At 47.0% G+C, this 13,322-nt stretch overlaps 25 non-coding genes and 1 pseudogene across 25 annotated transcripts; all 26 read right to left on the reverse strand.

The window, feature by feature from the left end:
• Nucleotides 1–69: 69 nt before the first annotated feature.
• LOC117130340 lies at nt 70–188 on the reverse strand. Its single transcript, XR_004453775.1, has one exon. It is a non-coding gene; the product is annotated as a 5S ribosomal RNA (ribosomal RNA).
• A 410-nt stretch (nt 189–598) lies between these two features.
• On the reverse strand, nt 599–717 carry LOC117130275. The gene has a single exon (XR_004453712.1). It is a non-coding gene; the product is annotated as a 5S ribosomal RNA (ribosomal RNA).
• Nucleotides 718–1,115: 398 nt separating this feature from the next.
• Nucleotides 1,116–1,234, reverse strand: LOC117130346. The gene has a single exon (XR_004453781.1). It is a non-coding gene; the product is annotated as a 5S ribosomal RNA (ribosomal RNA).
• A 380-nt stretch (nt 1,235–1,614) lies between these two features.
• LOC117130312 lies at nt 1,615–1,733 on the reverse strand. Its single transcript, XR_004453747.1, has one exon. It is a non-coding gene; the product is annotated as a 5S ribosomal RNA (ribosomal RNA).
• Nucleotides 1,734–2,130: 397 nt separating this feature from the next.
• On the reverse strand, nt 2,131–2,249 carry LOC117130276. Its single transcript, XR_004453713.1, has one exon. It is a non-coding gene; the product is annotated as a 5S ribosomal RNA (ribosomal RNA).
• A 398-nt stretch (nt 2,250–2,647) lies between these two features.
• LOC117130277 lies at nt 2,648–2,766 on the reverse strand. The gene has a single exon (XR_004453714.1). It is a non-coding gene; the product is annotated as a 5S ribosomal RNA (ribosomal RNA).
• Nucleotides 2,767–3,148: 382 nt separating this feature from the next.
• LOC117130326 lies at nt 3,149–3,267 on the reverse strand. The gene has a single exon (XR_004453761.1). It is a non-coding gene; the product is annotated as a 5S ribosomal RNA (ribosomal RNA).
• Nucleotides 3,268–3,665: 398 nt separating this feature from the next.
• Nucleotides 3,666–3,784, reverse strand: LOC117130279. The gene has a single exon (XR_004453716.1). It is a non-coding gene; the product is annotated as a 5S ribosomal RNA (ribosomal RNA).
• A 397-nt stretch (nt 3,785–4,181) lies between these two features.
• LOC117130320 lies at nt 4,182–4,300 on the reverse strand. The gene has a single exon (XR_004453755.1). It is a non-coding gene; the product is annotated as a 5S ribosomal RNA (ribosomal RNA).
• A 398-nt stretch (nt 4,301–4,698) lies between these two features.
• LOC117130293 lies at nt 4,699–4,816 on the reverse strand. The gene has a single exon (XR_004453730.1). It is a non-coding gene; the product is annotated as a 5S ribosomal RNA (ribosomal RNA).
• Nucleotides 4,817–5,198: 382 nt separating this feature from the next.
• Nucleotides 5,199–5,317, reverse strand: LOC117130322. Its single transcript, XR_004453757.1, has one exon. It is a non-coding gene; the product is annotated as a 5S ribosomal RNA (ribosomal RNA).
• Nucleotides 5,318–5,716: 399 nt separating this feature from the next.
• On the reverse strand, nt 5,717–5,835 carry LOC117130280. Its single transcript, XR_004453717.1, has one exon. It is a non-coding gene; the product is annotated as a 5S ribosomal RNA (ribosomal RNA).
• Nucleotides 5,836–6,232: 397 nt separating this feature from the next.
• LOC117130323 lies at nt 6,233–6,351 on the reverse strand. The gene has a single exon (XR_004453758.1). It is a non-coding gene; the product is annotated as a 5S ribosomal RNA (ribosomal RNA).
• A 398-nt stretch (nt 6,352–6,749) lies between these two features.
• Nucleotides 6,750–6,868, reverse strand: LOC117130347. Its single transcript, XR_004453782.1, has one exon. It is a non-coding gene; the product is annotated as a 5S ribosomal RNA (ribosomal RNA).
• A 381-nt stretch (nt 6,869–7,249) lies between these two features.
• LOC117130254 lies at nt 7,250–7,367 on the reverse strand. The gene has a single exon (XR_004453691.1). It is a non-coding gene; the product is annotated as a 5S ribosomal RNA (ribosomal RNA).
• A 396-nt stretch (nt 7,368–7,763) lies between these two features.
• LOC117130348 lies at nt 7,764–7,882 on the reverse strand. The gene has a single exon (XR_004453783.1). It is a non-coding gene; the product is annotated as a 5S ribosomal RNA (ribosomal RNA).
• Nucleotides 7,883–8,279: 397 nt separating this feature from the next.
• Nucleotides 8,280–8,398, reverse strand: LOC117130324. The gene has a single exon (XR_004453759.1). It is a non-coding gene; the product is annotated as a 5S ribosomal RNA (ribosomal RNA).
• Nucleotides 8,399–9,133: 735 nt separating this feature from the next.
• Nucleotides 9,134–9,252, reverse strand: LOC117130313. Its single transcript, XR_004453748.1, has one exon. It is a non-coding gene; the product is annotated as a 5S ribosomal RNA (ribosomal RNA).
• Nucleotides 9,253–9,649: 397 nt separating this feature from the next.
• LOC117130291 lies at nt 9,650–9,767 on the reverse strand. Its single transcript, XR_004453728.1, has one exon. It is a non-coding gene; the product is annotated as a 5S ribosomal RNA (ribosomal RNA).
• A 397-nt stretch (nt 9,768–10,164) lies between these two features.
• LOC117130342 lies at nt 10,165–10,283 on the reverse strand. Its single transcript, XR_004453777.1, has one exon. It is a non-coding gene; the product is annotated as a 5S ribosomal RNA (ribosomal RNA).
• A 397-nt stretch (nt 10,284–10,680) lies between these two features.
• Nucleotides 10,681–10,799, reverse strand: LOC117130251. Its single transcript, XR_004453688.1, has one exon. It is a non-coding gene; the product is annotated as a 5S ribosomal RNA (ribosomal RNA).
• A 382-nt stretch (nt 10,800–11,181) lies between these two features.
• On the reverse strand, nt 11,182–11,300 carry LOC117130325. The gene has a single exon (XR_004453760.1). It is a non-coding gene; the product is annotated as a 5S ribosomal RNA (ribosomal RNA).
• Nucleotides 11,301–11,692: 392 nt separating this feature from the next.
• LOC117130315 lies at nt 11,693–11,811 on the reverse strand. The gene has a single exon (XR_004453750.1). It is a non-coding gene; the product is annotated as a 5S ribosomal RNA (ribosomal RNA).
• A 400-nt stretch (nt 11,812–12,211) lies between these two features.
• Nucleotides 12,212–12,330, reverse strand: LOC117130282. Its single transcript, XR_004453719.1, has one exon. It is a non-coding gene; the product is annotated as a 5S ribosomal RNA (ribosomal RNA).
• Nucleotides 12,331–12,728: 398 nt separating this feature from the next.
• On the reverse strand, nt 12,729–12,846 carry LOC117130297. The gene has a single exon (XR_004453734.1). It is a non-coding gene; the product is annotated as a 5S ribosomal RNA (ribosomal RNA).
• Nucleotides 12,847–13,212: 366 nt separating this feature from the next.
• Nucleotides 13,213–13,322, reverse strand: LOC117130303 (annotated as a pseudogene).

A 13,322-nucleotide genomic window follows, 5' to 3' on the forward strand; every position in this document is an offset into this window, starting at 1 on the left:
CCTCACGATTCAAAAGTTATGGGTTTTCCAAAGCTAGAATCGTTTTAGATCCAAAAACAAAATAAAAAAGGGGTGCAACACGAGGACTTCCCGGGAGGTCACCCATCCTAGTACTACTCTCGCCCAAGCACGCTTAACTGCGGAGTTCTGATGGGATCCGGTGCATTAGTGCTGGTATGATCGCACCAGTTAGTACATGAATCGCGATTCCATATGTCCTTTCGTTCCGACAATTCGAGTGGATGGCGTGGGACCCACAAGATTTGTTGGCATTTTTTTTTCTCGAACGAAAGTGCGTCGAGATTGATGTAGAACACAACAACAACAACAACAACAACAACAACAACAACAAACACTCGAAAAACCGCATCGCGACTATTTTACGCTCCGTAAATTTCAGCAGCCCGTTTGAGGGTCAAAACGGCTGAATTTGGGGCCGAAAAATCGTGACGTCCTTTAACCGCCCTTGATGGTTTCTGGGCCTTTCCGAAATGGTGCTGTGGGCGGCGTAGTTCCTCACGGTTCAAAAGTTATGGGTTTTCAAGTTATGGGTTTTCCAAAGCTAGAATCGTTTTAGATCCAAAAACAAAATAAAAAAGGGGTGCAACACGAGGACTTCCCGTGAGGTCACCCTTCCTGGTACTACTCTCGCCCAAGCACGCTTAACTGCGGAGTTCTGATGGGATCCGGTGCATTAGTGCTGGTATGATCGCACCAGTTAGTACATGACTCGCGATTCCATATGTCCTTTCGTTCCGACAATTCGAGTGGATGGCGTGGGACCCACAAGATTTGTTGGCATTTTTTTTTCTCGAACGAAAGTGCGTCGAGATTGATGTAGAACACAACAACAACAACAACAACAACAAACACTCGAAAAAACGCATCGCGACTATTTTACGCTCCGTAAATTTCAGCAGCCCGTTTGAGGGTCAAAACGGCTGAATTTGGGGCCGAAAAATCGTGACGTCCTTTAACCGCCCTTGATGGTTTCTGGGCCTTTCCGAAATGGTGCTGTGGGCGGCGTAGTTCCTCACGGTTCAAAAGTTATGGGTTTTCAAGTTATGGGTTTTCCAAAGCTAGAATCGTTTTAGATCCAAAAACAAAATAAAAAAGGGGTGCAACACGAGGACTTCCCGTGAGGTCACCCTTCCTGGTACTACTCTCGCCCAAGCACGCTTAACTGCGGAGTTCTGATGGGATCCGGTGCATTAGTGCTGGTATGATCGCACCCGTTAGTACATGACTCGCGATTCCATATGTCCTTTCGTTCCGACAATTCGAGTGGATGGCGTGGGACCCACAAGATTTGTTGGCATTTTTTTTCTCGAACGAAAGTGCGTCGAGATTGATGTAGAACACAACAACAACAGCAACAACAACAAACACTCGAAAAAACGCATCGCGACTATTTTACGCTCCGTAAATTTCAGCAGCCCGTTTGAGGGTCAAAACGGCTGAATTGGGGCCGAAAAATCGCGACGTCCTTTAACCGCCCTTGATGGTTTCTGGGCCTTTCCGAAATGGTCTGTGGGCGGCGTAGTTCCTCACGGTTCAAAAGTTATGGGTTTTCCAAAGCTAGAATCGTTTTAGATCCAAAAACAAAATAAAAAAGGGGTGCAACACGAGGACTTCCCGGGAGGTCACCCATCCTAGTACTACTCTCGCCCAAGCACGCTTAACTGCGGAGTTCTGATGGGATCCGGTGCATTAGTGCTGGTATGATCGCACCCGTTAGTACATGACTCGCGATTCCATATGTCCTTTCGTTCCGACAATTCGAGTGGATGGCGTGGGACCCACAAGATTTGTTGGCATTTTTTTTCTCGAACGAAAGTGCGTCGAGATTGATGTAGAACACAACAACAACAACAACAACAACAAACACTCGAAAAAACGCATCGCGACTATTTTACGCTCCGTAAATTTCAGCAGCCCGTTTGAGGGTCAAAACGGCTGAATTTGGGGCCGAAAAATCGTGACGTCCTTTAACCGCCCTTGATGGTTTCTGGGCCTTTCCGAAATGGTGCTGTGGGCGGCGTAGTTCCTCACGGTTCAAAAGTTATGGGTTTTCAAGTTATGGGTTTTCCAAAGCTAGAATCGTTTTAGATCCAAAAACAAAATAAAAAAGGGGTGCAACACGAGGACTTCCCGTGAGGTCACCCTTCCTGGTACTACTCTCGCCCAAGCACGCTTAACTGCGGAGTTCTGATGGGATCCGGTGCATTAGTGCTGGTATGATCGCACCAGTTAGTACATGACTCGCGATTCCATATGTCCTTTCGTTCCGACAATTCGAGTGGATGGCGTGGGACCCACAAGATTTGTTGGCATTTTTTTTTCTCGAACGAAAGTGCGTCGAGATTGATGTAGAACACAACAACAACAACAACAACAACAAACACTCGAAAAAACGCATCGCGACTATTTTACGCTCCGTAAATTTCAGCAGCCCGTTTGAGGGTCAAAACGGCTGAATTTGGGGCCGAAAAATCGTGACGTCCTTTAACCGCCCTTGATGGTTTCTGGGCCTTTCCGAAATGGTGCTGTGGGCGGCGTAGTTCCTCACGGTTCAAAAGTTATGGGTTTTCAAGTTATGGGTTTTCCAAAGCTAGAATCGTTTTAGATCCAAAAACAAAATAAAAAAGGGGTGCAACACGAGGACTTCCCGTGAGGTCACCCTTCCTGGTACTACTCTCGCCCAAGCACGCTTAACTGCGGAGTTCTGATGGGATCCGGTGCATTAGTGCTGGTATGATCGCACCAGTTAGTACATGACTCGCGATTCCATATGTCCTTTCGTTCCGACAATTCGAGTGGATGGCGTGGGACCCACAAGATTTGTTGGCATTTTTTTTCTCGAACGAAAGTGCGTCGAGATTGATGTAGAACACAACAACAACAACAACAACAACAAACACTCGAAAAAATGCATCGCGACTATTTTACGCTCCGTAAATTTCAGCAGCCCGTTTGAGGGTCAAAACGGCTGAATTTGGGGCCGAAAAATCGCGACGTCCTTTAACCGCCCTTGATGGTTTCTGGGCCTTTCCGAAATGGTGTTGTGGGCGGCGTAGTTCGTCACGGTTCAAAAGTTATGGATTTTCCAAAGCTAGAATCGTTTTAGATCCAAAAACAAAATAAAAAAGGGGTGCAACACGAGGACTTCCCGAGAGGTCACCCATCCTAGTACTACTCTCGCCCAAGCACGCTTAACTGCGGAGTTCTGATGGGATCCGGTGCATTAGTGCTGGTATGATCGCACCCGTTAGTACATGACTCGCGATTCCATATGTCCTTTCGTTCCGACAATTCGAGTGGATGGCGTGGGACCCACAAGATTTGTTGGCATTTTTTTTTCTCGAACGAAAGTGCGTCGAGATTGATGTAGAACACAACAACAACAACAACAACAACAAACACTCGAAAAAACGCATCGCGACTATTTTACGCTCCGTAAATTTCAGCAGCCCGTTTGAGGGTCAAAACGGCTGAATTTGGGGCCGAAAAATCGTGACGTCCTTTAACCGCCCTTGATGGTTTCTGGGCCTTTCCGAAATGGTGCTGTGGGCGGCGTAGTTCCTCACGGTTCAAAAGTTATGGGTTTTCAAGTTATGGGTTTTCCAAAGCTAGAATCGTTTTAGATCCAAAAACAAAATAAAAAAGGGGTGCAACACGAGGACTTCCCGTGAGGTCACCCTTCCTGGTACTACTCTCGCCCAAGCACGCTTAACTGCGGAGTTCTGATGGGATCCGGTGCATTAGTGCTGGTATGATCGCACCAGTTAGTACATGACTCGCGATTCCATATGTCCTTTCGTTCCGACAATTCGAGTGGATGGCGTGGGACCCACAAGATTTGTTGGCATTTTTTTTCTCGAACGAAAGTGCGTCGAGATTGATGTAGAACACAACAACAACAACAACAACAACAAACACTCGAAAAAACGCATCGCGACTATTTTACGCTCCGTAAATTTCAGCAGCCCGTTTGAGGGTCAAAACGGCTGAATTTGGGGCCGAAAAATCGTGACGTCCTTTAACCGCCCTTGATGGTTTCTGGGCCTTTCCGAAATGGTGCTGTGGGCGGCGTAGTTCCTCACGGTTCAAAAGTTATGGGTTTTCAAGTTATGGGTTTTCCAAAGCTAGAATCGTTTTAGATCCAAAAACAAAATAAAAAAGGGGTGCAACACGAGGACTTCCCGTGAGGTCACCCATCCTAGTACTACTCTCGCCCAAGCACGCTTAACTGCGGAGTTCTGATGGGATCCGGTGCATTAGTGCTGGTATGATCGCACCCGTTAGTACATGACTCGCGATTCCATATGTCCTTTCGTTCCGACAATTCGAGTGGATGGCGTGGGACCCACAAGATTTGTTGGCATTTTTTTTTCTCGAACGAAAGTGCGTCGAGATTGATGTAGAACACAACAACAACAACAACAACAACAAACACTCGAAAAAACGCATCGCGACTATTTTACGCTCCGTAAATTTCAGCAGCCCGTTTGAGGGTCAAAACGGCTGAATTTGGGGCCGAAAAATCGTGACGTCCTTTAACCGCCCTTGATGGTTTCTGGGCCTTTCCGAAATGGTGCTGTGGGCGGCGTAGTTCCTCACGGTTCAAAAGTTATGGGTTTTCAAGTTATGGGTTTTCCAAAGCTAGAATCGTTTTAGATCCAAAAACAAAATAAAAAAGGGGTGCAACACGAGGACTTCCCGTGAGGTCACCCTTCCTGTACTACTCTCGCCCAAGCACGCTTAACTGCGGAGTTCTGATGGGATCCGGTGCATTAGTGCTGGTATGATCGCACCCGTTAGTACATGACTCGCGATTCCATATGTCCTTTCGTTCCGACAATTCGAGTGGATGGCGTGGGACCCACAAGATTTGTTGGCATTTTTTTTCTCGAACGAAAGTGCGTCGAGATTGATGTAGAACACAACAACAACAACAACAACAACAAACACTCGAAAAAACGCATCGCGACTATTTTACGCTCCGTAAATTTCAGCAGCCCGTTTGAGGGTCAAAACGGCTGAATTTGGGGCCGAAAAATCGTGACGTCCTTTAACCGCCCTTGATGGTTTCTGGGCCTTTCCGAAATGGTGCTGTGGGCGGCGTAGTTCCTCACGGTTCAAAAGTTATGGGTTTTCCAAAGCTAGAATCGTTTTAGATCCAAAAACAAAATAAAAAAGGGGTGCAACACGAGGACTTCCCGTGAGGTCACCCATCCTAGTACTACTCTCGCCCAAGCACGCTTAACTGCGGAGTTCTGATGGGATCCGGTGCATTAGTGCTGGTATGATCGCACCCGTTAGTACATGACTCGCGATTCCATATGTCCTTTCGTTCCGACAATTCGAGTGGATGGCGTGGGACCCACAAGATTTGTTGGCATTTTTTTTTCGAACGAAAGTGCGTCGAGATTGATGTAGAACACAACAACAACAACAACAACAACAACAAACACTCGAAAAAACGCATCGCGACTATTTTACGCTCCGTAAATTTCAGCAGCCCGTTTGAGGGTCAAAACGGCTGAATTTGGGGCCGAAAAATCGTGACGTCCTTTAACCGCCCTTGATGGTTTCTGGGCCTTTCCGAAATGGTGCTGTGGGCGGCGTAGTTCCTCACGGTTCAAAAGTTATGGGTTTTCAAGTTATGGGTTTTCCAAAGCTAGAATCGTTTTAGATCCAAAAACAAAATAAAAAAGGGGTGCAACACGAGGACTTCCCGTGAGGTCACCCTTCCTGGTACTACTCTCGCCCAAGCACGCTTAACTGCGGAGTTCTGATGGGATCCGGTGCATTAGTGCTGGTATGATCGCACCAGTTAGTACATGACTCGCGATTCCATATGTCCTTTCGTTCCGACAATTCGAGTGGATGGCGTGGGACCCACAAGATTTGTTGGCATTTTTTTTCTCGAACGAAAGTGCGTCGAGATTGATGTAGAACACAACAACAACAACAACAACAACAAACACTCGAAAAAACGCATCGCGACTATTTTACGCTCCGTAAATTTCAGCAGCCCGTTTGAGGGTCAAAACGGCTGAATTTGGGGCCGAAAAATCGTGACGTCCTTTAACCGCCCTTGATGGTTTCTGGGCCTTTCCGAAATGGTGCTGTGGGCGGCGTAGTTCCTCACGGTTCAAAAGTTATGGGTTTTCAAGTTATGGGTTTTCCAAAGCTAGAATCGTTTTAGATCCAAAAACAAAATAAAAAAGGGGTGCAACACGAGGACTTCCCGTGAGGTCACCCATCCTAGTACTACTCTCGCCCAAGCACGCTTAACTGCGGAGTTCTGATGGGATCCGGTGCATTAGTGCTGGTATGATCGCACCCGTTAGTACATGACTCGCGATTCCATATGTCCTTTCGTTCCGACAATTCGAGTGGATGGCGTGGGACCCACAAGATTTGTTGGCATTTTTTTTTCTCGAACGAAAGTGCGTCGAGATTGATGTAGAACACAACAACAACAACAACAACAACAAACACTCGAAAAAACGCATCGCGACTATTTTACGCTCCGTAAATTTCAGCAGCCCGTTTGAGGGTCAAAACGGCTGAATTTGGGGCCGAAAAATCGTGACGTCCTTTAACCGCCCTTGATGGTTTCTGGGCCTTTCCGAAATGGTGCTGTGGGCGGCGTAGTTCCTCACGGTTCAAAAGTTATGGGTTTTCAAGTTATGGGTTTTCCAAAGCTAGAATCGTTTTAGATCCAAAAACAAAATAAAAAAGGGGTGCAACACGAGGACTTCCCGTGAGGTCACCCTTCCTGGTACTACTCTCGCCCAAGCACGCTTAACTGCGGAGTTCTGATGGGATCCGGTGCATTAGTGCTGGTATGATCGCACCCGTTAGTACATGACTCGCGATTCCATATGTCCTTTCGTTCCGACAATTCGAGTGGATGGCGTGGGACCCACAAGATTTGTTGGCATTTTTTTTCTCGAACGAAAGTGCGTCGAGATTGATGTAGAACACAACAACAACAGCAACAACAACAAACACTCGAAAAAACGCATCGCGACTATTTTACGCTCCGTAAATTTCAGCAGCCCGTTTGAGGGTCAAAACGGCTGAATTTGGGCCGAAAAATCGCGACGTCCTTTAACCGCCCTTGATGGTTTCTGGGCCTTTCCGAAATGGTGCTGTGGGCGGCGTAGTTCCTCACGGTTCAAAAGTTATGGGTTTTCCAAAGCTAGAATCGTTTTAGATCCAAAAACAAAATAAAAAAGGGGTGCAACACGAGGACTTCCCGGAGGTCACCCATCCTAGTACTACTCTCGCCCAAGCACGCTTAACTGCGGAGTTCTGATGGGATCCGGTGCATTAGTGCTGGTATGATCGCACCCGTTAGTACATGACTCGCGATTCCATATGTCCTTTCGTTCCGACAATTCGAGTGGATGGCGTGGGACCCACAAGATTTGTTGGCATTTTTTTTTCGAACGAAAGTGCGTCGAGATTGATGTAGAACACAACAACAACAACAACAACAACAAACACTCGAAAAAACGCATCGCGACTATTTTACGCTCCGTAAATTTCAGCAGCCCGTTTGAGGGTCAAAACGGCTGAATTTGGGGCCGAAAAATCGTGACGTCCTTTAACCGCCCTTGATGGTTTCTGGGCCTTTCCGAAATGGTGCTGTGGGCGGCGTAGTTCCTCACGGTTCAAAAGTTATGGGTTTTCAAGTTATGGGTTTTCCAAAGCTAGAATCGTTTTAGATCCAAAAACAAAATAAAAAAGGGGTGCAACACGAGGACTTCCCGTGAGGTCACCCTTCCTGGTACTACTCTCGCCCAAGCACGCTTAACTGCGGAGTTCTGATGGGATCCGGTGCATTAGTGCTGGTATGATCGCACCCGTTAGTACATGACTCGCGATTCCATATGTCCTTTCGTTCCGACAATTCGAGTGGATGGCGTGGGACCCACAAGATTTGTTGGCATTTTTTTTCTCGAACGAAAGTGCGTCGAGATTGATGTAGAACACAACAACAACAACAACAACAACAAACACTCGAAAAAACGCATCGCGACTATTTTACGCTCCGTAAATTTCAGCAGCCCGTTTGAGGGTCAAAACGGCTGAATTTGGGGCCGAAAAATCGTGACGTCCTTTAACCGCCCTTGATGGTTTCTGGGCCTTTCCGAAATGGTGCTGTGGGCGGCGTAGTTCCTCACGGTTCAAAAGTTATGGGTTTTCAAGTTATGGGTTTTCCAAAGCTAGAATCGTTTTAGATCCAAAAACAAAATAAAAAAGGGGTGCAACACGAGGACTTCCCGTGAGGTCACCCATCCTAGTACTACTCTCGCCCAAGCACGCTTAACTGCGGAGTTCTGATGGGATCCGGTGCATTAGTGCTGGTATGATCGCACCCGTTAGTACATGACTCGCGATTCCATATGTCCTTTCGTTCCGACAATTCGAGTGGATGGCGTGGGACCCACAAGATTTGTTGGCATTTTTTTTCTCGAACGAAAGTGCGTCGAGATTGATGTAGAACACAACAACAACAACAACAACAACAAACACTCGAAAAAACGCATCGCGACTATTTTACGCTCCGTAAATTTCAGCAGCCCGTTTGAGGGTCAAAACGGCTGAATTTGGGGCCGAAAAATCGTGACGTCCTTTAACCGCCCTTGATGGTTTCTGGGCCTTTCCGAAATGGTGCTGTGGGCGGCGTAGTTCCTCACGGTTCAAAAGTTATGGGTTTTCAAGTTATGGGTTTTCCAAAGCTAGAATCGTTTTAGATCCAAAAACAAAATAAAAAAGGGGTGCAACACGAGGACTTCCCGTGAGGTCACCCTTCCTAGTACTACTCTCGCCCAAGCACGCTTAACTGCGGAGTTCTGATGCATTATGGTATGAACGCACACAAACAACTCGAAAAAACGCATCGCGACTATTTTACGCTCCGTAAATTTCAGAAGCCCGTTTGAGGGTCAAAACGGCTGAAATTGGTGCCGAAAAATCGCGACGTCCTTTAACCGCCCTTGATGGTTTCTGGGCCTTTCCGAAATGGTCTGTGGGCGGCGTAGTTCCTCACGATTCAAAAGTTATGTGTTTTCCAATGCTAGAATCTATTTAGATCCAAAAACAAAATAAAAAAGGGGTGCAACACGAGGACTTCCCGGGAGGTCACCCATCCTAGTACTACTCTCGCCCAAGCACGCTTAACTGCGGAGTTCTGATGGGATCCGGTGCATTAGTGCTGGTATGATCGCACCCGTTAGTACATGACTCGCGATTCCATATGTCCTTTCGTTCCGACAATTCGAGTGGATGGCGTGGGACCCACAAGATTTGTTGGCATTTTTTTTTTCTCGAACGAAAGTGCGTCGAGATTGATGTAGAACACAACAACAACAACAACAACAACAAACACTCGAAAAAACGCATCGCGACTATTTTACGCTCCGTAAATTTCAGCAGCCCGTTTGAGGGTCAAAACGGCTGAATTTGGGGCCGAAAAATCGTGACGTCCTTTAACCGCCCTTGATGGTTTCTGGGCCTTTCCGAAATGGTGCTGTGGGCGGCGTAGTTCCTCACGGTTCAAAAGTTATGGGTTTTCAAGTTATGGGTTTCCAAGCTAGAATCGTTTTAGATCCAAAAACAAAATAAAAAAGGGGTGCAACACGAGGACTTCCCGTGAGGTCACCCATCCTGTACTACTCTCGCCCAAGCACGCTTAACTGCGGAGTTCTGATGGGATCCGGTGCATTAGTGCTGGTATGATCGCACCCGTTAGTACATGACTCGCGATTCCATATGTCCTTTCGTTCCGACAATTCGAGTGGATGGCGTGGGACCCACAAGATTTGTTGGCATTTTTTTTTCTCGAACGAAAGTGCGTCGAGATTGATGTAGAAACACAACAACAACAACAACAACAACAAACACTCGAAAAAACGCATCGCGACTATTTTACGCTCCGTAAATTTCAGCAGCCCGTTTGAGGGTCAAAACGGCTGAATTTGGGGCCGAAAAATCGTGACGTCCTTTAACCGCCCTTGATGGTTTCTGGGCCTTTCCGAAATGGTGCTGTGGGCGGCGTAGTTCCTCACGGTTCAAAAGTTATGGGTTTCAAGTTATGGGTTTTCCAAAGCTAGAATCGTTTTAGATCCAAAAACAAAATAAAAAGGGGTGCAACACGAGGACTTCCCGGGAGGTCACCCATCCTAGTACTACTCTCGCCCAAGCACGCTTACCTGCGGAGTTCTGATGGGATCCGGTGCATTAGTGCTGGTATGATCGCACCCGTTAGTACATGACTCGCGATTCCATATGTCCTTTCGTTCCGACAATTCGAGTGGATGGCGTGGGACCCACAAGATTTGTTGGCATTTTTTTTTCTCGACCGAAAGTGCGTCGAGATTGATGTAGAACACAAAACAACAACAACACAACAACAAACACTCGAAAAAACGCATCGCGACTATTTTACGCTCCGTAAATTTCAGCAGCCCGTTTGAGGGTCAAAACGGCTGAATTTGGGGCCGAAAAATCGTGACGTCCTTTAACCGCCCTTGATGGTTTCTGGGCCTTTCCGAAATGGTGCTGTGGGCGGCGTAGTTCCTCACGGTTCAAAAGTTATGGGTTTTCAAGTTATGGGTTTTCCAAAGCTAGAATCGTTTTAGATCCAAAAACAAAATAAAAGGGGTGCAACACGAGGACTTCCCGTGAGGTCACCCTTCCTGGTACTACTCTCGCCCAAGCACGCTTAACTGCGGAGTTCTGATGGGATCCGGTGCATTAGTGCTGGTATGATCGCACCCGTTAGTACATGACTCGCGATTCCATATGTCCTTTCGTTCCGACAATTCGAGTGGATGGCGTGGGACCCACAAGATTTGTTGGCATTTTTTTTCTCGAACGAAAGTGCGTCGAGATTGATGTAGAACACAACAACAACAGCAACAACAACAAACACTCGAAAAAACGCATCGCGACTATTTTACGCTCCGTAAATTTCAGCAGCCCGTTTGAGGGTCAAAACGGCTGAAATTGGGGCCGAAAAATCGCGACGTCCTTTAACCGCCCTTGATGGTTTCTGGGCCTTTCCGAAATGGTGCTGTGGGCGGCGTAGTTCCTCACGGTTCAAAAGTTATGGGTTTTCCAAAGCTAGAATCGTTTTAGATCCAAAAACAAAATAAAAAAGGGGTGCAACACGAGGACTTCCCGTGAGGTCACCCATCCTAGTACTACTCTCGCCCAAGCACGCTTAACTGCGGAGTTCTGATGGGATCCGGTGCATTAGTGCTGGTATGATCGCACCCGTTAGTACATGACTCGCGATTCCATATGTCCTTTCGTTCCGACAATTCGAGTGGATGGCGTGGGACCCACAAGATTTGTTGGCATTTTTTTTTCGAACGAAAGTGCGTCGAGATTGATGTAGAACACAACAACAACAAACAACAACAAACACTCGAAAAAACGCATCGCGACTATTTTACGCTCCGTAAATTTCAGCAGCCCGTTTGAGGGTCAAAACGGCTGAATTTGGGCCGAAAAATCGTGACGTCCTTTAACCGCCCTTGATGGTTTCTGGGCCTTTCCGAAATGGTGCTGTGGGCGGCGTAGTTCCTCACGGTTCAAAAGTTATGGGTTTTCAAGTTATGGGTTTTCCAAAGCTAGAATCGTTTTAGATCCAAAAACAAAATAAAAAAGGGTGCAACACGAGGACTTCCCGGGAGGTCACCCATCCTAGTACTACTCTCGCCCAAGCACGCTTAACTGCGGAGTTCTGATGGGATCCGGTGCATTAGTGCTGGTATGATCGCACCCGTGTTAGTACATGACTCGCGATTCCATATGTCCTTTCGTTCCGACAATTCGAGTGGATGGCGTGGGACCCACAAGATTTGTTGGCATTTTTTTTTCTCGAACGAAAGTGCGTCGAGATTGATGTAGAACACAACAACAACAACAACAACAACCAACATTCGAAAAAACGCATCGCGACTATTTTACGCTCCGTAAATTTCAGCAGCCCGTTTGAGGGTCAAAACGGCTGAATTTGGGGCCGAAAAATCGCGACGTCCTTTAACCGCCCTTGATGGTTTCTGGGCCTTTCCGAAATGGTGCTGTGGGCGGCGTAGTTCCTCACGGTTCAAAAGTTATGGGTTTTCAAGTTATGGGTTTTCCAAAGCTAGAATCGTTTTAGATCCAAAAACAAAATAAAAAAGGGGTGCAACACGAGGACTTCCCGGGAGGTCACCCATCCTAATACTACTCTCACCCAGGCACGCTTAACTGCGGAGTTCTGATGGGATCCGGTGCATTAGTGCTGGTATGATCGCACCCGTTAGTACATGACTCGCGATTCCATATGTCCTTTCGTTCCGACAATTCGAGTGGATGGCGTGGGACCCACAAGATTTGTTGGCATTTTTTTTTCTCGAACGAAAGTGCGTCGAGATTGATGTAGAACACAACAAAAACAACAACAACAACAAACACTCGAAAAAACGCATCGCGACTATTTTACGCTCCGTAAATTTCAGCAGCCCGTTTGAGTGTCAAAACGGCTGAATTTGGGGCCGAAAAATCGTGACGTCCTTTAACCGCCCTTGATGGTTTCTGGGCCTTTCCGAAATGGTGCTGTGGGCGGCGTAGTTCCTCACGGTTCAAAAGTTATGGGTTTTCAAGTTATGGGTTTTCCAAAGCTAGAATCGTTTTAGATCCAAAAACAAAATAAAAAAGGGGTGCAACACGAGGACTTCCCGTGAGGTCACCTTCCTGGTACTACTCTCGCCCAAGCACGCTTAACTGCGGAGTTCTGATGGGATCCGGTGCATTAGTGCTGGTATGATCGCACCAGTTAGTACATGACTCGCGATTCCATATGTCCTTTTGTTCCGACAATTCGAGTGGATGGCGTGGGACCCACAAGATTTGTTGGCATTTTTTTTCTCGAACGAAAGTACGTCGAGATTGATGTAGAACACAACAACAAACACTCGAAAAAACGCATCGCGACTATTTTACGCTCCGTAAATTTCAGAAGCCCGTTTGAGGGTCAAAACGGCTGAAATTGGTGCCGAAAACTCGCGACGTCCTTTAACCGCCCTTGATGGTTTCTGGGCCTTTCCGAAATGGTGCTGTGGGCAGCGTAGTTCCTCACGGTTCAAAAGTTATGGGTTTTCCAATGCTAGAATCGTTTTAGATCCAAAAACAAAATAAAAAGGGGTGCAAACACGAGGACTTCCCGGAGGTCACCCTTCCTGTACTACTCTCGCCCAAGCACGCTTAACTGCGGAGTTCTGATGGGATCCGGTGCATTAGTGCTGGTATGA

Source organism: Brassica rapa, unplaced genomic scaffold, assembly GCF_000309985.2.
Source record: "Brassica rapa cultivar Chiifu-401-42 unplaced genomic scaffold, CAAS_Brap_v3.01 Scaffold0389, whole genome shotgun sequence".
Taxonomy (NCBI): domain Eukaryota; kingdom Viridiplantae; phylum Streptophyta; class Magnoliopsida; order Brassicales; family Brassicaceae; genus Brassica; species Brassica rapa.